We start from the raw sequence: 23,298 nt of genomic DNA on the forward strand, positions 1-23,298 counted from the left end.
TTTGTAAAAAAAAAACGAACACGTGTCGGAACTTTCCATATCATTCCAAATTTTGAAATATTTTTACAGATTTTGCAAAAATTACTGGATTTCCACCTATTTGTATGACCAAATTTTTGTCTTGAACTAATATGTCCCTGAAACTTTTTCAATACAACATCATCATCCAATGGATATATGATATAGCTGTAGTCTGCACGAAGAAACACATTTAAAATATTATTTTAACAAACATGTTCAATACTTGAAAAAAAAAACATACATGGAATTTTTCGGGTTAAAATACATATCTATGGTTGCATATAATATCTGTAATGCTTTTTCCCTTCATAATAGTTTTACATATATGTATACTATAAACTACATGTATTTTTGAAATGCGCATTGAGTGATCCCAAGTAAGGAGTATCATGTTTGTAAAACTCAGAAATGTGACATCCATCCCCCAAACGTGTCCTTTTTATAATAATGAACATAAAAACGGTACATATGAAGCCAAAACGTCTCGCTTAGTCATGTCCACCGTTATAAAATAGTGATTTGTAAACTAATCACTAATAAATGGACTTATTTTTGACAGTCACCATTACACATTAACACTGACAGCTGCAATTGTAAGTGAAAAGAAAAATCACAAAAATACTGAACTCCGAGGAAAATTCAAAACGGAAAGTCCCTCATCAAATGGAAAAATCAAAAGCTCGAACACATCAAACGAATGGCCAACAGCTGTCATATTCCTGACTTGGTACAGGCATTTTCATAAGTAGAAAATGGTGGATTAAACCTGGTTGTATAGCTAGCTAAACCTCTCACTTGTATGACAGTCGCATAAAGAACCCTTTCCCAATAGACCACTTTAGAGTTAACGTTATGTCCTTCACTGGAAAATTTCGTCAATTATACACGCCTTAATGACGTCATTTAATAGATAGAGGGGACCGCCTGTATCCCTGCACTATTAAAGTTCATCAAGTGTCTTCGTGATCGTCAAGATGAACTAGAAATAATGTTTGTTCCAAAAGGTGCTTAATAACATTCCTCTAATGACAGAAGTGCTGAATATCAATTATAAGAATTTAATTCGCAAAAATAATTCGTGCAACATAGCACTATTTTTTTTGCAACCAATCGATCAACATAGGAACGGAAGTCACGACGCCCCTAAACGCACGAATGATGTTCACTTAAACCAAAGTTTTTTGAGGGAAATGTAATTAACTCGAAAGTTGTCTATTTGTTTTGTCTTTCTGCAACAAAGTCTCCAAAGCTTAACTAAGGTACAAAAAAATGTATGCTGTTTTTTGCATAGCCAATGACGTTAACAATTTGTTAAAGATTATAATTACAATTTTTGACTCAAATATAATCTTTATTGTTAGGATTGTCAGTCTTCCAACCGATGGTTGGTCGTTCTCTCTGGCTTACTCCACCTATAAAATAAGACCACATTACTTTTTGTGTACATGTAGGTAAGTTTAACAGGAAACACTTAAGGGAAGTCAATGATACATGGTATGTACATGTACTATATTGCAGTTGAACGAGCATTGGAATATCTCATACTTTTGATATTAAGTAGCCCGCCCCTAAAAAATATTGGGAAGTTTATTATATGATGGATTTGATTAGTTCAGTTTGAGGGGAACCAGTATTGGTAAGTCAATAATATGTGGTGTGTTGTTGTACATGTATCAGAATTACAACATCGCATCCATGGGGATTATTTGGTCAACCCCCTTAGTCATGGTTGTCATGGTCTATTGACATTAAATCTTGGGCATGTTACAGCTTAAAATTAAAAGGTCAAACCTCAGAAAATTACAATACGACCATCATCAACATCATCTTAAAAACTACTGATATATGTACATGCATATTAATATTTTGGTGAAAGAAGTTCATCCTCTCGATCTGCTTTGTCATATTCTTTTCATATTCATTTAAATTAAAGCCACAAGGATATATACAGGTACAACAATAAGAAAACAACCCAATGCCAAAGATATGTATTTTTACATGTATTTGCAAGATTTAACATATTATATCTTTCACAGCTTTTTTAGTATTAGGTTCAATCTATCATTTTATAAAACTTTTATTTCATTGGGGCTAGTCTGTAAACAAGACATCAATTAGATAAGCCAATACTATTGGGACATTAATTTGAGAACAACAACATGTCTCTTTGAAGGACATATCATTAGTCAAACATGTAGATTTGAAATCGTATTTTATTATGACGTCAGATTTGGATGTCGACTTCAGGAATGGGGGTTGGTTAAATACTGGACGTCAATCTGAGTCTTATAAAATAGAGAACGGAAATGGGGAATTTGTCAAAGAGACAACAACCCGACCAAAGAGTAAAAAAAAGACAACCGAAGGCCACAAATGGTTTTATATATTGATGCAGTTGTGTTGTTAAATAGACACTGATAGAAAAGTCTGATAACAGTTTATAGTTTTAATGTTTGTTCACCTGTTTACAATGATTAGGTGGAAATTTGTTCTTATTTCAAAAAGAGGGCCACTCAGCATATACTATTAATTAGTGTATGAACTACTTGCTAGAAACTGAATGTTTTTACCACAACTTTGTATGTTTTAAATGGGATACGTACATATAATATAAAACAAATACATGTCTTTTTCAGGATTTCTGATCCATGTAGTTTGGCATGTTTGTTTGTTTTGAAGGGTGAGTGTTCATGACAGTCCTCTATTACAAAGTATATCACTGGGTTGAGCTTTTTGTCTAAGTGTATTATTAACGTGCTTTGCTTTGAGCTTAGTTCATTGTTATGTAAATTCATTGTTTGCGAAATAAAGATTTGACAGACAAATCACATCTGCACATGATCTGTTGTAAGGTAATATGATTAAAACTGTCAGCACAAGGAGTTGTACCATCCATTCAATGTAAGTATTTAAGGGGAGATTAAAGCATTTTATTTATACTTGAACCAAACATTTTTTGCCCAGAAGCCAAATAAAAAAAAGCACAAATTTACCAAACAATGCTAATCGTGTTACTAACAATATAATGCTAGGTGGTTTTGTTACACCTTTTTTTAAACATCTTTGCTGCCTGCTGATGAGTCTAGGGTGTACATGATCATTCACTTATACATACCGGTAATGTTAGTAAGTATAAATTATTTTTTTTTATCCCTTTGTCTGTCAGTCCTGTCCATATATAAAATATTTTTATCAGTTTGTAGGAGTTATGCGCATCTGTATTGGTATCTGCCATATCTGGTATATTGTCGTTACTTAAAACCATAATTTATCTTCATAAATACAATTTCGACATTTAAACAAAATCTTTTACTAATGATACTTGGAAGATCCTAAACACATTTTCAGTTTTATGTGGACAAACCCAAGTTAAAAATGACCACCTCAAAGACATATAAATAGAACCATACAAATATTACATGCATGCAGTTTCTTTGACACCATCTCGCATACTAAAATCACATCATTCAGAAATGCACCTAATGTGGTCTTCTTCTAATTTTGAGTTTTTGCTGCTATCCAAAATCAAAATTGTGGATATATTTTATCGGAATCATTTGGCAATCTTTACATTAATCTCTCCAGCGTTAGAGCACACTCAGCTAGCTGTGTTCCCTGAATGGATCATTTTTAAAAATGTTAATGTATTCACATACAAGTTATTCCAAAGTTAGTTTAAACATATTTATTGGGAAACAAGTTATTACAACTTATATTAATCCCTTTCCACTTTGCTGGTGCGAGAGCTGCCTTGTAGCGGCATTAGCCTGCTCTTTTTCGAAATCTACAAGGGTGTCTTTTACGTGCAAGAGATATTACTCTCTCTTAACTCGTTAAACATTAGTAGCATTTAATCATTCTGAAAAAAAGATACATGTCTTTATTATAATATTATGGCAGATCTTTATTACTTTGATTTTTTAAAACGGACTTTTGTTATTTACCAAGGTTGTAATAGTGCGCAATTGTTATGGGCCTATCCAGCATGTCAAGCGGACGTTATATATGCCCCAACAAACCTAGATAGAATAATAATATTGGAAGAAAACAAACTATAATTAGCATTACCTTTAGGGTATAGAGTCATATTGGTTGGTTTGATCTTGAAGAAGGAGAACAGACACAATCATGTTTAAAAGTATTAAAGATTTGCAATCCGAACATCTGTAAACTGCACTACTTTTTAATTTGACATCAGATTTGTTTACTTAACATCAAACATTTCGTTTAAACCTGTTGTGTAGGCTATACGAGCATTAACCGTCAAGGTGTTTGCATCAATTATAAGGTGATTTCTCTATCTTCTACAAATCGTTCACTAATAAAAAGCTCGTATGTTTTGAAGGCTCACCAAGCATTAACAGATGTTATGTCCTTGAACTATCAAGGAGGAAATAAACCGTAAACAACTACCATTTTTTTTCATCTTTTTATAAACTAAATTAATGCACACCTTGTGTAAAATTCATACCTTACATTTATTATCTATTTCAAATCTTAATTCAAGTATACACTTCTATGCCTAATATATAGTTTCATTATAGATATAAAGTGTAAAGATCTATACATCCATAAACAAACTGGCAATCAATTTAATCACTGATTTAAATACCTTCCACCCTCCATCTACGAATTTTATTCCACATCAATATGTTTTAATATGGTTAACTTTTCAAAATTAAGAAACATTCCAAAGTTTTGTCTTTTTCTGTCGTATTGAAAAATCATTCTTATTTTGGTCCATCTTAGTTGAGTCTGTTATCCTCAAATTCATGTATCAATCCGAAGAATTCTTACGTAACATTTACGTTCATCTAATGTAGGAATTATTTTTTTAAATCATTTTGATTCAAACTGGTCGTGACTACTAGAATTTTAACATAAAAATACATCTGCCTATTAATTTTTCCAAGCTAAATGTAAACATGCACCAAATGGAAACATGATGACCTATCGACACAATGAATCATAGAGGGTTGTGGGCTACTACAAGTTAAAATCCCTCAATAAAACATGGACTTAACTTGAAAATGTCCTTTTGTATTGAATCTAGTAATCCCGAATGAATATTTTTTGGTTTTCTGTAATTCATTTGATGTATATATGATAATCTTAGATTTGCACGTTTATGTTCAAAACCATTTTGTTCACAGGAATAAGCATTCTGCTTTTATTGTCTTGTAAAAGTGATAAACAAAATATTGTCAGTTGGAATGCACTATCATTTTGTATTTAATTCACGTGAAATAAATAGCAAAGTGTTTTTTTTTCTGTTAAACTCAAATGAGCTCTTAAAACCATTAGATAATGCCAAAAGAAATGGGAACTATATGCTTAAGGAATTTTCAATTGTTTATTCTTATGTCTTTCCGAAATATAAAGTATCTCGTAAAGCAAGATAGATGTAGTACGGTAAAGACATTTTACCTGATATCGAGCGAAATACATAGTATCATGAATAAAAGACTGACATCAATTTTGCTGAATTGGAGGCGTTGACTTTTGGGTAGATCTGAAATTTAAGTTATTGAAATAACATTTGTCCAGTTCTGTATTTTCGACATACACATAAACAAACATATACATACACTTACACGAACATATACACATACACACCTCCTTAATGATGTTTGCTACTCTGTTTCAAAATAACAAGCTTTTTAAATGACTGTTATAAATTGATAATGTATATGTAACGGAACTAAAAAAGCAGAAAAAAATACAAGGTCTGTGAGTTTGTTTTTGAGATATAGGCCATTGAAAATTTGGCGGGAAATGATTCTCTCTAGATTCTTCATAAAATACACATTGACACCAGTTTTCTTTCAAAAACTATGGAAAAATAACAAGTACTTTATGATATTTTCAAAATAGCATTTTCAACGATAAGTAATAAAATTATGAAAAGAAAAGTAGGGGCTAGCGGGCAAAATGTTTTAATGGCACCACATGGATAAAAACAGAGGATTAAATTCTAATTTAATCTAATTTATATTAATAATTTTGTAAACAATCTTCACTAAATTCGTTTAATAATTCAAGTTTGTTATGGCAGATCTGTATTAAGTCGAGTTTGTGAAACCGATTTTGTTGTAAACCAAGTTTGTAAAAGTCCGCCATTGCTATTGGCCAAGTCATGGATTCAGGCAGATGAAGTATATTCACAAATAAACTAAAAGTGACTTATCATTAGGGAGATAAAAACTGCAGTTTGCATACTACAATGAAGGTATAGAGTCAAATTGATTGATTTGATCTGGAAGAGAGCGACACATGCTAAAACAGGTCTTCTCATTTTGTATTAAAAAATGTTCATTCTTACACCGTCAAATTGCAACACCTTCAAATCTTATATCAGATCTTATTAAACAGTTCGTTCACTCCAATTTTTTGAAGATTCAAGGTTACCTGATGTATAGACTATTTGTACCTGGATGTCTATTTGTTATTGAAATTCGACGGCATTTTCCATTTTTGGATTCAATGTCCTACAAATCGTTTGCTTTAAATTGTCCCATGTTTTGATGGCTAAACAATTATCAATTCATGTGATGTCCTTGAGATATCACGGTTGAACATATCATCTACTTTAAATCAAAATGCAAGTATACACTTCAGTGATCACTTATTATTTTCCTATATAAATATAAGGTTCAAACACCTATGATTCCTTTTAAAATTCGAAAACAATTTAATTACTTATTTACATGCTTTCAACTTTCCATACTTTAATTTCTTCCACATCAATCCACGAAATGTTTGAAATTATCATTTTTATAAATAAGTAAATATTACAAATATTTCCCTTGTTTTATCGTTTTGGAAAATTATTCCCATTTTGTTTCAACTAAATTTTCTCTGTTTCTGTCAAATACACGTATCAAATTAATACAAAGTATCATGTCACCAAAAAACTGCAATTGCAATATATATAATATATAGAAATTAAAAGCAAGATTACTTTGATTTAAACAGATCAAGACCTATTGTATTAGGACGTCAAACTACATTTGCATAGTAATTTCCCAAATGAAAAAGGTAAACATACTCCTGGGAAGATACCGATCGACAAAAAAATAGAAACATAATGCGCTGTAGGTTATAATGAGTTGACTATCACACGTGGAATAGAACTGAAAATTGTTAATTTGTATAGTTTCTCGGAATCTCCCATTTAATTATTTTACTTCAACTAATATAATGCAGGAAATGCATATAGTATATTGAATAGAACAGAACTGCATAGATTGACACGGACAATAGCGCGACTGTTCGATTTATCGAGAAAGAAAATCATACAGAAATAAGTAACGATGGTCAAGTATAGGTGAAAGGATTGTGTAAATTCTTGTTAATGATCGTGAAGGAAATCTATAGAAAAAAGTAAAATAACAAAAATACCGAACTTCAAGGAAAATTCAAAACGGAAATTCTCTTATCAAATGGCAAAATCAAAAGCTCAAACACATTAAACGAATTGAAAACAACTGCCATATTCATGAAAAGACACATAATCTAATTAATATATTGAATTATAAAGACAAGCTTTGAAATCATTTAAAAATCTCTCTCTTAATGGTTGGATATTATTATCACCATCTTAGAAAATCATAGTTTAAAAGATCACAATTTTTAAAACACTGTAAAAAGCAGATTTCTCTCTAACATTTCAAAGACATACACAATTTAAACAAACGCGCCGACTGTTTGTGGTACCGTATAGCCATTACTGTTTGTCTGTCCACCCGCCAAAATTTTTCATCTTATTATAAGATTGCCTAATCTGGCAATAATTCATTTGTATAAACAATACTTATATCTATAAGAGGACAGTCCTTGCCGAGTATCTGTAAAAGAAAAGCAGGGGAGAATTTTTTTAAGGAAATCGTATAGAAAAGACACGCAATTTATTTTATTGAATAATAAAGACAGTTTTGTAATAATATATAAATGTCTGTCTTAATTGCTGAAATTATGATAACTTTCAGAGAAAATCAGAGATTCGGAGTTTCGATAAAAAGTAATTTTTTAAGGTTAAACATCATACATTTTGTTACATATCTTTTTGAACAATCATTTCAATAAAAATTTTAATAAGATACACAGTGATACTCCGAATTGATTCCAGAGACTTTGTGCATGTGCACTTAGAGAAATTGTTGTTTCTCTTCTTTCTGTTCTAATATTTAAATAAAAACTTGTATATAAGTATGATATGGAATTTTTAAATTGATTCCGAGTGTCAAAATTTTGGGTAAAAAAAAAAACTTTTTGATTGCAGAAAATGAAACATTTTGAGATAAAAACTGTACTTTTTTTTTAAAGAAAATTCATAATATTTAAGAAGCATCTTTTTGTGCAAGTATTTTACGAAAATTGTAACATATTCTTTGTATGCCATTCTGAATTTATTCAACCTGTATCCGTTTGCTGGCATTACGAAATGCTGAAAATAAGTTATAGATGTATTTTTAAGAAACGTAAATAGTAGTCAGAACATTTTCATGGAATAAATCAATTTCATTTTACCGTTCTACCCAAATCATTATCATATGATTATAGATTCAAAGCGTGGTTTTGATTTAAAGATTCACACAAAGTTATATCTACTTCTTGTGTTTTATTACAGTAGTATTGATGGAGTTATTCCATTTAGACTGTCACACTTTTTTCTGATTTTGTTCTGCAGTTTCATCGTTTTATAACACAGCGGATATTTTCACAGATTTTTAAGTCGAATTGTATTTAATTGCATTCACAATTAACGATGCAATACCAAGATATATTTCAAGATCCGATCGCAATACTTGGCCACTTATTTTTGATTGATATACCGAATGAGAGCCGTGAATAGAGTGACATTAGTTATCGATGCAACAATAGGTAATTTACAAGTTTGTAACTAAGTTGGCCATATCAAGGGAAACGCAAATGTTGTTTTTTTACCATCTTCTGCAGGAACCAAGGAACCAAAAAAAAAATAATTGTACGTCAAATTCAGGAACGTTTTTATTTTTTTAAACAAAAAGAAATACATTTGAATATGAAATATACAAGTGATGCCAGACCTTTGCATAATCATAGATGCAGAAATTTATCTCCACTCTGAGTTATTTATAATATCCTTGGGGAATTGTCGTATCTTTTTTTTTAGTCTTATGAAAAAAAAAAGAAAACATTGCACAGAATCCAATTTTTGTGTAAACCAGAAATAAACATAATTTATTTAAATATGACTATTCAATGATTATTCATATAAATAGACTGGGATCTATGTCTTTGGTTGAAGAATTAATGCTACCCTTTATTTGTGTTTTTGCTCTTTTTTGTCGTTAGGGTGTTTTTTTCATTGACCTATCCGACACATCTTCTCAAATTCCTACTCTTAATACATGACATCATTTACTAGTATATGTCTATATAGCAAAAAAAAAAATAAAAAAATTATGACATACTGTATTAGGTCATGATACATCATGTTTTTTATAACAGTTGTTATCCTTCTCAAAGTCACATTTAGGCATTGGTAAACATACTAGGGGTCAGCTGAAGGACGCCTCCGGGTGCCGGAGTTTCTCGCTGCATTGAAGACCCACTGGAGGCCTTCGGCTGTTGTCTGCTCTATGGTCGGGTTAATGTCTCTTTGACACATTCCCCATTTCCATTCTCAATTTTATACTGTTAAAAAGCACAACAAATAAATCTCTGAGGGCGTAGATCATTGTTTGCTTTTTTTGTATTTGCAAATGGTCGTTTTATTGACATTGCAATGACAGAAGAATTATCTTTGAATTATATGTCGTAAAAGTCATTCACCCGAAAGCCCTCATATAGTTTGTAGGGCCAAAACGCCTTAACCGATGCTCAGACTATTTACGTCCTTGAAATTGAACGGCGGAATTAAACAGGCAACAAATAACTACCATTGTCAATTTGCCAAATTGACAAAATATCCACCTATAGTGAACTCCGTACCATGATCTAATAATTTCTCTTAAATCTAAATGCAAGTTTACACCTCGATGCCTACTAATAATTGTGTATCATAGATATAAGATTAAAAGGATTTTCAGTTCTTTTAAAATTCGTAAACAATTTAATGGCACAAATTTACATGCTTTAATTCTTTTACCACATCATCAAGTAAATCTTTTACAAACATCAAAAATATGATTAGTCAGATATAGTATAATAATGAAAGTACATTTTGTTCCGCTTGTCAATCAAGCGATTATTAATTTTACTACTATATAAACACCAAGAAGTTAACTTTTCGATTATGTTATATTGGACAAGGTAAGAATATTTTATCTTTTTTTATTTTATTTGAATATATATTTACCCATCTTAATTTATATTGATTTTACAAGGGGAAATCCCTGTCCACTGAAATAATTGAACGCGACAGCCGAAACTCGTTTCTGTAAATCGTACACAACGCACCCTAACGCTAGTTTTTGTTAACATCAAACCACATATCAATAGAAAACTATGGTATGTTCTAGTCCAGAAGGCGTTTAGCAGCTAAGTCTTATATTTTGGCGTTATTATTCCCTTTATGATAAAATCATGATACTGTACAGTGATAGTTATGATACTATAAATATGTTTGAATATGGAGCCACGAAAAAAAAAATCCAGTACTTTTACTGTTCCAAGTTAATGGGCATATAGCACCATTTACCTAATGATTATGTCCAACACACAGTACAGTTCCGTGCATATTCATGTATGGTATTAAATTAGGTCCAAGGAATTAACTTTCTGAATATTATCAAGTGTTAAACTTTGTTTTTCACGCTTCTTCTCAAATCACCCACACCATGACAAATCGACAAAAATGTTAGAACAAACGTGTATTCATTATTCTCAAATACACCAGAAATAACAACTTATAGAAAATCTGAACCATTCTGAAAGTTGTTGTAATAACTGCATATGTTGTGGTGTTTGACCTGTTAAAACCAATGTTTGTAGTCAGAAAACGTAGCAAATGAACACCTTTTAGATTTGAAGATTTTTCCATTTATTCCTTTTTTGCATTTCTAACACAAATATTGTTTTGATTATCAATTTGATGTTTAACATTTAATAGAAAACTGTTTCAGCTTTCTAATTTATAAGATATACAATATGGAAAATGTTACCCTACCCCAAACATATTTCAACTGAAAACTGAAGTTCAAACACTGAACAACTTTAATCTTACAACTAAAAAATCATCTGGTATAAATCAGAAGTAGTTACATAACACAGAATATATTCAACCGCCTGGCTGTCCTAATGCGATTTCTATTGCTTCGATTCTAAAAAGAAGACAATTTCGCAGTTAATGAATTTCAACGTTTCAAGTTCATAATTTTTTCATAACATTGTACATTGATTCCAAAAGATGTGTCTATTTTGCATGCAACAATTTTCTAGTATTTGACATCTTATGAACATCAGACGTCTATCATTTTCTAGTACAAAATATCATTGAAATGGAAAAAATTACTCCTACCGCTTACAAATTTGAACAAAACACACATATTTGACAAGTGAAGGGTACAAGTCATAAAGCTAGACAATGTTTTGGTTTAAATTACTTGCATCCAAGTCAAAGGTTTGCAACATTGTTACCCTAGTTTATTCAAATCTATTTTAATTGCAAAATAATAATATCAAAACAACATACAATATCTTGTTTTCAAACATTTCTCGTTTCTTTTTTCCAATTTTGTTATTTTCTATCCGTCTTAACTCAATATGCTTGTGTTAATCTCAAAAACACAGCGAGCAAACCACGCATCCGGAGGCGGATTTCAACTCGCCCATATACAAAAATGTGTACTAGTTCAGTGAAAATGGACGTCATATTAAACTCCGAAACATATAAATGAAATAAGATTAGAAATCATACAAGACTAGCAAAGATCAAAGGCTCCTGACATGGGACAGGCGCTAAAATGTCAAACATTGTTGTCAATATAATTGAATGTCATGTGACTGTCATTCAAGTGAGAGGTTTAGATAGCTATTAAATCAGGTTCAATCCACCATTTTCTACATAAGGAAATGTCTGTACCAAGTCAGGAATATGACAGTTGTTTTCCATTCGTTTGATGTGTTTGAACTTTTGATTTTGGCATTTGATAAATAAAGGACTTTCCGATTTGAATTTTTCTTGGAGTTGGTAGTATTGTTATTTTACTTTTTACGATAAAGTGATCAATTGTTTCGATATCTTCTTAACTATGTCCACCTCCACTCTGTTTTTGTTAGATGTATTTCTATTTGTATCTGTTTGTAACTGTTTTTTTTATATAGTTTGTTCTTATGTTGCACTGTTACACCGCTGTCCAAGGTTAGGGGAGGTTGAGCACTCACAAACATATTCAACCCCACCACATTCTTTATGTGCTTGTCCCAAGTCAGGAGCCTGTACTTCAGTAGTTGTCGTTGATTCATGTCTGTCATATTTGTTTTCGTAAATTATTTTTTTTTAAATTAGGCCGTTAGTTTTCTCAATTGTTTTATATTTTTCATGTACGGGCCTTTTAAAACCGATCATACGGAATGGGTTTTTTCTCATCGTTGAAGGCAGCACTGTTGCCCTTTAATTGATAACATCCACTTCATTTGAACTTGATGTATAGTTGTCTCATTTGCAATCATACCACATCTCCTAATTTGTATATAGAAGTCGGGTATTATCATTGTCAACAAAAATATGAAAATAAACAATTTTCATATAGGAATGATCAAAACCGTAAAAAAAGTTTATGTTTTAAAGGGCACATACATATTTATATATATATATACGTTAAAGTCATTTTGTAAAATTACTGAATTTTCAGGCAATTTATAAAATGCCTAACCTTGATGGGCAATATATGAAATGACTAAAAAGCCTCATCATTTTGTAAAACGGCCGAACATTTAAAGCACAATTCGGCAAATTGCCTGTTCAGTTTCAGGTAATTTTTAAAAACAAATTGTGAAGGTTCTTCGAAGCCATGTGTTTAGCTTGCTATTGCTGTTGTCCGTGCAAAGGTGTAATGTTGACAATAAAAAGTTTGTCCATTTATCAGTATAATACAGAAATAAATAAAATGAAACGTTTCTTTAAATGTTATATTTTTAAGATTATTCTCTGTCCAAGTTTCATTACAATCTATGAAGGTTTATAAATTGATCATGTCAAAAAACATTTAATCCTAGATTGTCTATGAATGTTAGATGTAAAAAAACAAAGTCCATCTATCAGAAAAATACTGAAAATGAAAAAAAAACCCATATTTTTGAAAGTTTGCTCTTATTTATCATAAACCCTGTGCCAAAGTGTCATAAATTTCAATGGAGGTTTGACAAAGTTATAGTAGTCCTTTTATCAGTACAATACGGTGAAGGAAAATAATCATTTTCTAAATTTTGATCTAGATACCGTCCTTTCGTGATAAGCAAGCTTCTGTCCAAAGTTCATAAAATTCCACGAAAATTTTACACAAAAACGTCTTTCGGACTATTGTAGTGTTATAGTTTCTGCTTTATACGTTGTCATTATTTAAATGCTTTAAATTATCTGGGTTTGTTTTTCCTTACCTCTAAATATCATACCAAGTATCATGCACATTTTTGTTAAATCAGAATGTACCGTTGTTTTTGTTTTACTGTTTTAACTGAAATGTGCAGTTCAGCAAAAAAAAAAACTATTTTGTGTTGAGGACAGGGTACTTAATCTCGGGTTCTATCGGTCATTTCCAATTTTGTATTTGGAAATAAAAATAACTTTACAAACATAATTTGTAAATTTTTAGATTTTCAATGAAATATAAATCAAAGGTTTACAATATAAAGTCATACACAACATACTAATACTCAATTTGTTAGCATGGTTACTAATACCACTATTTCTTACTAGATCAATAGCTTGGTACCTCGGTTCTGGCATAAAAAATACGAATTGCCAAAATAGCATTTTTTTTCAATTTTTATATTAATATGTTTATATGAGCAAAGGTTTGACCAAAAAAATACATATATTGACATTGAGGATGTCACCCATTATTGGAAACTGAATTTTAGCCCCTTACAATCAACAGTTTATTATTGTCACTGGGTTTGTTTGCAGAAGCACAGGAGAATAATGAAAAAAATCTAGGCATCTGTTTTAATTGGCGTATATCACAATTTCACTTTTACAAAAACACGTTTATGAACGGAATGGACTTAGCAAAACCCAATGATATGAAAACTTTACTTTTTGAAGTTAATTTTTGTTTACTTTAAATTGATAGAATTCAAACGACAATAAAAACATATGCATTATATATTTTATTAAAAAAACAACATATGCAATAAACAAAGTATCAGTTAACCTAACTAAACATGATTTAAAACTGGACTTCTGCTTAAGTGTGATCACACTTATAAGTTATAAAAAAGATTACTGACTTTCAAAACTTTACAGTCATAACATGGCATGCAACTTACCGTTGTTAATAATTTCGACGAAGTTCATTTCAATATAAAAAAAACTATCTATCAATATATATTCTATTTCAGGATTATACTACTTGCCGTATTTGTTTAATTGTAACGTTATATCTTGGACCAGTCATTTCATTTTTGAAAATGTTAAAGGTTAGTATATTGCTAGGATATTTTCATTGATTTCAATGTTTAAAAATACTTTAAAGTTCTTATTACATGGTTCTTTGATATTTTTTTTTGTGTGTTTGATATTAATGGTCGCGTGTGTGTACTTATAGTCCTGAGGATCAAGGTAAAACTGATAGAATAATGGTCGTTTCCATTACATGTGGTGAAATTTATTTTGTTTTCCCGAAAACCAAATATCTGCATTTTTACCAATTTATTTTTATTGATTTGCCCTTGCAAAACATATAAAAAAGTAGTTTATTATTTTGTTTCAAATGGGTTTTGTTTTTATTTCTCTTCTTGGTATTGTTTTTGGTGTTTGATTTACAGCTTTATTTATAAAAACATTTTTTGTATCATAAGTTCTCTTTATAATGTATATTATATAAAAAGAGATGTCGTATACTATTAGAAACTACTCTTTAACAGACCAATGGACAAACATGTACAGTTTACAGTTATAATTTGACAGACAACTTACCGTTGTGCATTATTTAAAAGAAGTTCATTTCAATGTTATAAACAACATTATACGCCCATCAATATCATTCCGTGTTGTATCAAAAAAGCTCCGAGTTAAAAAAAAAAAAAAAAACGAAAAAAAAACAGACCTCTGACATGTCTGATATAGCCAAAATGACCTCCTCGTTTTAAAACTTGTCATTAATATTAAAGTATAAGCAATGGCTTGATCGGCATTCAAACTTGTACAGTCACGGTTAGTAGTTAAGGTACGTCGGTGTTCTTCTCAAATTAACATACATTGTAAACATCAATGATTATAATTTTGTTTATATTATGGCATGTAATTGAACGTTATGAATAAGTTCAAAGAAATTCATTTCAATGTTATAAAACACTATATATCAATTTATAAATATATCTGTACTGATGTTCCATTCTATTTCAGAATTCTCTTACTTTCCAGATTCTTCTTATTGGTGTATTTTGGACTGTCACTTTATTTCTGCAAACTGCAGTGATTAAAGGTGCAGAGGTAGGTTCATTAATCTTAAAGTATACTTACAATACTTTTTAAAGATTTTGTTACATTGTTCTTTGATTGATTACCTTGTTTTTTATGTTTTATTTGTGTTATATTTTGTTTAATTTTTATTGTATAAGTGCGTATGTGTGTGTGTGTGTGTGTTTTGGTGTGTGTGTGTGTGTGTGTGTGTGTTTGTGTGTGAATATAAACTCATATAAAATCGTGACATTTTGAGAAATTATCATTTAACCACATTTTTAAAAATTTGATTGTTACTAAATGAAGATTTAAGCTATCCAAAAACAGATTAATGAACAAATTTGTAAATAACTGTACTATACAGTTACCAACAATGAGTAACGCTCCGGATTATAATAAAAAAAAATTGAAAAAAATGAAAAGACGAACTGAATTGAGCTATTATTCATAAATGAAATGTAAGCATTCTTAAGATACAAATATGCAAATAATTCTACAGCTTTTTATATTATGTTTAACGTGTGTACCAAAAAACTTAATCAGTCTAATATCATTTCAGCTATAAATCATATTATTTGAATATTTGTAGTTTATTTAAGGAACTAACAAATATAGAAATCATAAAAAATAATTGACGTTTAGTTGTATATCTCGTTATTATGTTAAACTTATTAAAAACGTCTTCCGTAGAATCTAATTTACACAAAGATGAATGGTTTGTACATACCAAGGTAAAACGTAAGATTTCTCCATAAAGTTTTTTTTTGTAATTTCAAATGGCCATAACTTTGTCACAGAAACATATTATTACCTTTGGGTTTATAAGAGTTTCAGTTATTTTTTTGTTAAACTATACGTCTAGGTTTCAAAAATTTGGCTACAGTATGTCATCAGATCATGTTTTTCAAGAGAAAATCTATTGCGATACACTACAAGCTCCATAAAATGAACAACCGTCAGTATTGGCTAAATTGCAATTGTCGAGCAAGATTGAACCAATCACAACATGTTTGGATATACTTTTAAAAACAAAATCATTCCAAATCAGCCATTTGCAATTTTCTCATGTAAAAGTAAAGAATTATGATGATTGATTGATTGTTGCTGGATAACCAACCAAATACATGTCGTTTCTGCAGATTTTAAAATTTACGTTTTTTGTTAATCACTCTTATGTTTAAAACCATGTCAGATTCCATTAAAAGATTAGAAAATGCAGGAAAAAAAGGTTGAACAAATTTGGATATGTTGTTTAGTTACCAGCTTAGATATCAGGAATTAATCAACAGGTTTTAAATACAATAGCAATGAGAAAATTAAATGAAATTTCATGTTAAATGTATCTCGTTCTATGCTTTATAAATCATGCCGTTAGTTTTTTCGTTTTATTTGTTTAACATGTTTTACATTTGTCATTTCTGGGGTTTTTATAGCTTACAATGCGGTATGGGTTTTGTTGATTGTTGGAGGCCGTACGGTAACCTATAGGTGTAAACTTCTATGTTTATTATTCCTCATCGATAGGACTTTTTATAGATCCATTCGGCTGCACTACTTGGGAACAACTGCAAAACATTAACCAGGAATTAGTATAGACATTCAAAATTAAAAGTAGGATTTTAGCTAGAAATCCTTCAAAAAGGGGACCTTTATTCCTTTTTTTTATCAAGATATACTTTATTATTATTTTTATAAATATACAACAGACGACACAAAGGTGAACAATCTTATAAAAAATTTCTTTACAGTCTAATGAATAACCATTCACAGGAACAGACAAAACAATATATTAAAGTAAAAAAAAATAATCATTAAAACAACAAACAGAAAAAAAGATTGAATATTACGAATACCCTAAAAAAAACTTAACAATTTAGACGAACTCCGGGATGTTAAAGTAAACAGTGCCCGACCACATTGTAACATCTTTTGTGTATAAAGTATGGATAGCATACTGCTTCAAATTTGAAGTTAAGTGGCCATATCAATTTTAAATACTACAATAGCCTTTCTCGAAAGACATTATATTCAAGTAAAAACAAATCGCGTATAATTGCTAAAACGATTTCGAGACCTATCCCCAAGAATTCGCATCAAAATGATATTGGATATAATAACTAATAGTATCTAAACTCATTATCTGCACCACTAAGGAAAGCATATTTTTTTTTAAATCAAACTGTCACTCCAATAAGAATTTTATAATTTGTTAGTTGATAAATATAAATAGGTAAACTTGAAAAACCTATAAATTATATATCCTTATAAGTCTAAGAAAAGTTTATAAAAAAATTATTGTATGTAGATTTCAAATGCATGTAAATCTGCTTTACACATGTGTGTACAAAAAACTTGAAATTATAAATAAGAAGTTGTGGTATGAGTGCCAATGAGACAACTCTCCATCCAAGTCACAATTTATGTATAAAAAGTTAAAATTTATAGGTCACAGTACTGCATTCAACAAGGAGCCTTGGCTCACACTGAACAGTAAAACAATAAAAAAAAAAAAAAACACCTATGAACAACAGACTCCTGACTTAGGACAGGTGCATAAAAATGCAGAGGGTTTTCATATAACAAGCTTATTTATACATTCATAGAATAAAAGCATATTATTTCAAATGAAATTTTGCAGGCTAGGACTTTCAACAAGGTTACATTATTACATATGAAGTGTGAAAACATTGTTTTTAAAATTTATAATGTAAACAAATGAGTATTTAGTTACACGTGCTGTTAACCAAAGTGCATATGAAAGTTCGATTCTGTTTTATAAGGAAAGTTCATTGTCTGACAAAATGCACAAAGGAAAAAATTCAAAAAGTATAACATTAATAACTCTTACAAATAAATCGAATAGCATAAACTTTACTTACAATGACCAGTCCATATCACAAGTAATGTTGGGTTTATATTGGGTATGGAGCAAATGATAGATTTAAAAAATATATCGTGTTGTTATTTCGACCTAACTTTAATCATCCAAACTGTTTGCAAGAATTTAAAAACTATGGCATTGTTTTTCAAACTCTCATTAGAGTGTTTTTCAGCAATACAAAGTTTAAGCTTCAAAAGTAAACAAAAGTATTAACTTTATACATATTCACTTTTAAATTAGTAAATTTACAGATACATAGCAAAATCATTTCTTAACCTATTACAAAAAATCTTATTCTGATTAATTCATTAAAACGTCATCAAGTGCTTTAAGTCAACCATGGTATAGTTAAATCGAATTCCCTCACAGAATCATATCACACACGTACCCTACATGGTAATGTTAAAATACTGAAACCCATAATAAAAGCCTATCTGCTATTCTACTATTTATTTACAAACAAATATTAGTCTGTTCCTCTTGACTGTATGACTGGATATGAGAATTTATTTATATGCCGATGAATACTGTTATAGGGAGTAAAAGTAACGAAGAAATGCGTGGACAAATTTGAAGAGCTGAAACTTTACCATCAATATCATTACATAACATTCAAGCTAGACCATCAGATGCAAAACATTGTTGTGGACAAGACATTAGACCGAGGACTTTGTGATTCAGGTATGAACATGTAACTTAATTGAAGTGTTTTTGAACTAAATCTTCACAGTTTTTGGGTACTCAAATTTCCTACAAACACCGTTATACTGTTGGGTCAGCCCTGTGCTCCACGGAACCCCATTCCAAACTAATCACATCAATTTTATCAGCAATCAAATCAAGGTACAGAGTTACTGTGAAACAATCTAGTGTCATGGAAATGTGAACCAAATGGGGCTACTAAATGGATCCAAAGATCTATCCAAGTACATGTTTTTATCTATTTCCTCATGCATTAGTATAAACAAATATTACAATTCTCTATTCTTTGCACTAACATTCGATGTGTTTTCATTGATATCTTTCAATGAACGTAATACGTTTATTGAAGAAAGAAAAACAGTATTAATGCAAGGTTTTAATAAATGAAAAAAGCATATCATTAATGTTTGTGCGTCCGTACCGCTTTTCTGTATTTACCTTCATCAGGAACCCAAAGTATTTCAAAGCCAATGATGTACAAGACAATAAAAAACATGTAGAGTTATATGATCAAAAGGGACATAAAATAAAATGAATTATACACCAAATCTTCCGAATCTGTGACTAGGAGACTTCTTTGATATGGTATATTGGTCTTACCGTTTATTTATAGTTGTTTGTTTTATTGTTTTCTAAATCTTTTATACCACTAATATTAAGTGATATTTTTCCCCCTTCTAAGTTGTTAGTTTTTTTTCTCTTATGCAATTGTCCCTTCATGGTGCATCAATAGAGATTGAAAATGGTTAGAGTTGAGATATAATGGAACAAGTTTATTTCAAATGACATGTCTAAGTAACTTTGCAGAGGAAGGTGGAAAGTGGTCAACGATTGTCTAACTCATTAATTTATTTGTAGCTGTCGTTACAATTAATAAGCCTGTTACGACCACTGGTTCGATGTCATTGTTTTTGGACGTTTCGTCCCAAAGTATAAAACCTACTTAGAATTCAGCAATATACTTGATATGGGCATCCTCTGTGAGATTGCTATTACAATGTAGTAAAATTGTTAATTTTTCGAAACACTAAGTTGTTATGCCGTTGCCAGAATTGATGCATTACATTTTAATTTTTTTTTGGTTTTCAAAAGTCCTTCAACTTGAAATTGATTTTGACTTTCATGTGTTTTGATTATAACACCACTGATGAATATGTGTAGACAATAGAGGCATAGGGCGCACAATCTTAAAATTCTGGCGTTTTTGATGACTTTATATGTGTTTTTGTCTTTTTTGATGAATAAAGGTGTCTCATTAATGTATAGCCTTCATCTCTTTGTACTCGTCATAAACTAGATTGATAGAGTTAGATGTAGGATATGTAACAAAAAAGAAAAAAACACTTTCAAAGCATAAAGTTGACAAATATAAGTTCAAATTTTGCATGAAGATACTACAAAAGAACAATATAGATGATCTCTTTTCACTGCATAATTCAAAGTTTGGCGACAATGCTGATTGCAACTGTCTCTATTAATTTGAAATACATGTTGAAGTTCACTTACACGAGATCTTAGCTTCACGACAAAATAGTTGATTTCGTTTTCCAACCGTGAATTTGCAATTTCAATGAAGCAGCATTCCAGTAGCTCTTCAATATTTAGTATAAATCTTAAAGTGGATACGGTAAATTAAGGTCTTGCGATCCCTATTATGATTTCCTTGAAGTAAATACTTTATATCAATCTACATTTCCTGTTAATTAACTGTTATAAATTGTTGACTTATTCGAAACAATAAAGGTTTTCCTCTCACCTGGCATAGATAGCCTACGACGTATTTGCACTACTTTTCAAAATTCTTGGTTTTCAATACCCTTCAACTGCGTATACAATTTTCCTTTGATTCGAGCACCAATGATGAGTCTGAAGTAGACAAAATGCACGTCTTACGTACACAAAACGCACGTCTGACGTACCTTATGATAAGACTGGTTGATATCTTTTCTGATTTTTACAGACACCGTCATAATTTGATAGACCGATGTGAAAAATCTGTGTCTTAGTACACAACTAATACAAACCGTCGTAGCAACACTTCTTATCATTATTAACTCGATTATGACAAGGAATACAACTTGACAATGAATTTGTAATTGCATTCTATAACACGACGGTTAACATCAAGGATCTGCCTATCCTTCCGGAGAACCTGATTTCTTCTCTCAATTTTGGTTGGGTTTTTGTTGCTCAGTCTTTACCTTTGTGTTCGGTGTTTGTTATTGAAATTTTCCTTTTTGGCCATGGCCTTGTTTGTTTCAATGGAAGTTAGTTTATGTGCTCACATATGTCTTTATGAATATGACAAGTTAACTTCAAAATCTGTTTTTTTTTCAGACGTTGCGTACAAACGGTTCCTCCAAGAGTTAGTAGAGACAGCTGATTGTCGATACGCTGTTTTTGATGTTCAGTGGGAACACAAGCTCGTAAAGAAGAACACTATCGTATTCTTTTCATGGTAAGTGTATTTAAATCGAGAAATATCAGTCGTAAAATAATTTTTACTCAATGTGTATCTCCGCGGAAAACAATTGACTATTTCAAATTTACTTCGCGTCAACAACTAAACTGATGTATATATACCATATATGTTTTTGTTATCATTATCTCACTTTGTTTTTTTGTTTTGTTTTTTTTCGAGATTTTGATTTTCTTTCAATTATACAACACTTTTTAATACGCTTTAAAAAAAAAAAAAACAGTTGAATTCATTTATAAAAAATTTAGCAAAAATTCAACCTTTGAAGAGCCAGTACTAAAGATGAAGTTAATTAGGAAATTCAGCCAATCAGAATCGAGATTTGATATGCGCTTCGGTTAACTGTATTTGGAATGAATGAGTTCAGAGGATTTAAAATTATGGTTAAGGATTATTAAAACAATCTTTCAGGTACTGTGTAAGCAGAAAACATGAACAAGGCCCCTATAACCGGAGATAAGATATTTACGGCATATTGGACTGACAAAAAAGGCTAACTGCCGACTTTCGAAATTTGAGCAATTAATTTACGGATTTCAATTAATTCTTTCGCAATTGTCCTAGCTATTTCAAGTTCTTCAAGTAAGGTGGTGACGTATTCTTGAGCCGTTTTGTTGACATCTAAGTTTGGTAAGTTAGAATCGATCGGATTTTTCGGATGTCGGCCATACACTAAAAAGAATGGTGAATAGTCTGTTGTATCCACAGACGGCGCTGTGCTATATGCGAATTGAATAAAGGCAGAAAGTTATGCCAGTTCTTATTATCATCTAAATATTTTGATAACATGTCTTTTACGGATCGCATCATTCTTTCACTTTGATCATTGCACTGTGGGTGGTAACTCGTCGTATGAGTTTTTGTAATTTCAAATAGTTTGCAAGTTTCTCTAACAATGTTCGATAAATAATTGGATCCTCTGTCGGGGTATAAAAAACTTGGCGAACCATGACGACACAGTACATTCTCTACAAACGCTTTAGCTACTGTTGATGCTCTTATATCTGATACAGGTATAAATTCAACGTACTTTGTAAAATAGCAAATAAATACAAGCACATATTGATAATTGGACGGTCCACTAACGGGTAACGGTCCCATAATGTCAGTACTGACTCTTTCAAAAGGCATTGATGCTATAGCAATGCTAGATAGCTGAGCTCGGACAGGATTTGGAAGTTGTTTACGCTCCAAACAAAGTTCACAGACTTTATCCAGTTTTCAATGTCGCTATTCATTAATGGCCAAAAATAAAGACGTTGAGTCCGACGGATAGTTCTACTTATTCCTAAGTGACCAGAAAATAGACTATTGTGGGTTTCTGCTAAAATTGTTGGAACCATTTCTCGTGAATTGCTAACTGAATATTTGCATTTAAGTCTCTTTGTCCACGTTTTGATCGTTTATTAACGTGATATAAAATGTCATCATGTAAGAAATAAAATGGCTGCAGCAATTATACTTTTCTGTGCTTGTCCTTATCTTTAGGTAATCTACCGGTCTCTAAGTAGTCTATGATATCTTTATAGTTGTTATCTGCACGTTGTTCAGATTTTATTTCAGTCGTTGAGAATAAATTATCAGCATTAGCATGAATGTCTCAGC

General features: G+C 30.8%; 1 long non-coding RNA gene across 1 annotated transcript in view; it reads left to right on the forward strand.

Moving 5' to 3' along the window:
• Nucleotides 1-10,255: 10,255 nt before the first annotated feature.
• Nucleotides 10,256-23,298, forward strand: part of LOC127714623 (uncharacterized) — a 28,538-nt gene continuing 15,495 nt past the window's right edge. Inside the window, exons 1-5 of the long non-coding RNA XR_007987823.1 lie at nucleotides 10,256-10,317; nucleotides 14,569-14,646; nucleotides 15,593-15,661; nucleotides 19,049-19,193; nucleotides 21,552-21,672. This is a non-coding gene — a long non-coding RNA (uncharacterized LOC127714623). The remainder of the gene's footprint in view (nucleotides 10,318-14,568; nucleotides 14,647-15,592; nucleotides 15,662-19,048; nucleotides 19,194-21,551; nucleotides 21,673-23,298) is intronic.

The sequence above is a fragment of the Mytilus californianus genome, unplaced genomic scaffold (assembly GCF_021869535.1).
Source record: "Mytilus californianus isolate M0D057914Y unplaced genomic scaffold, xbMytCali1.0.p SCAF_9, whole genome shotgun sequence".
Lineage (NCBI taxonomy): Eukaryota > Metazoa > Mollusca > Bivalvia > Mytilida > Mytilidae > Mytilus > Mytilus californianus.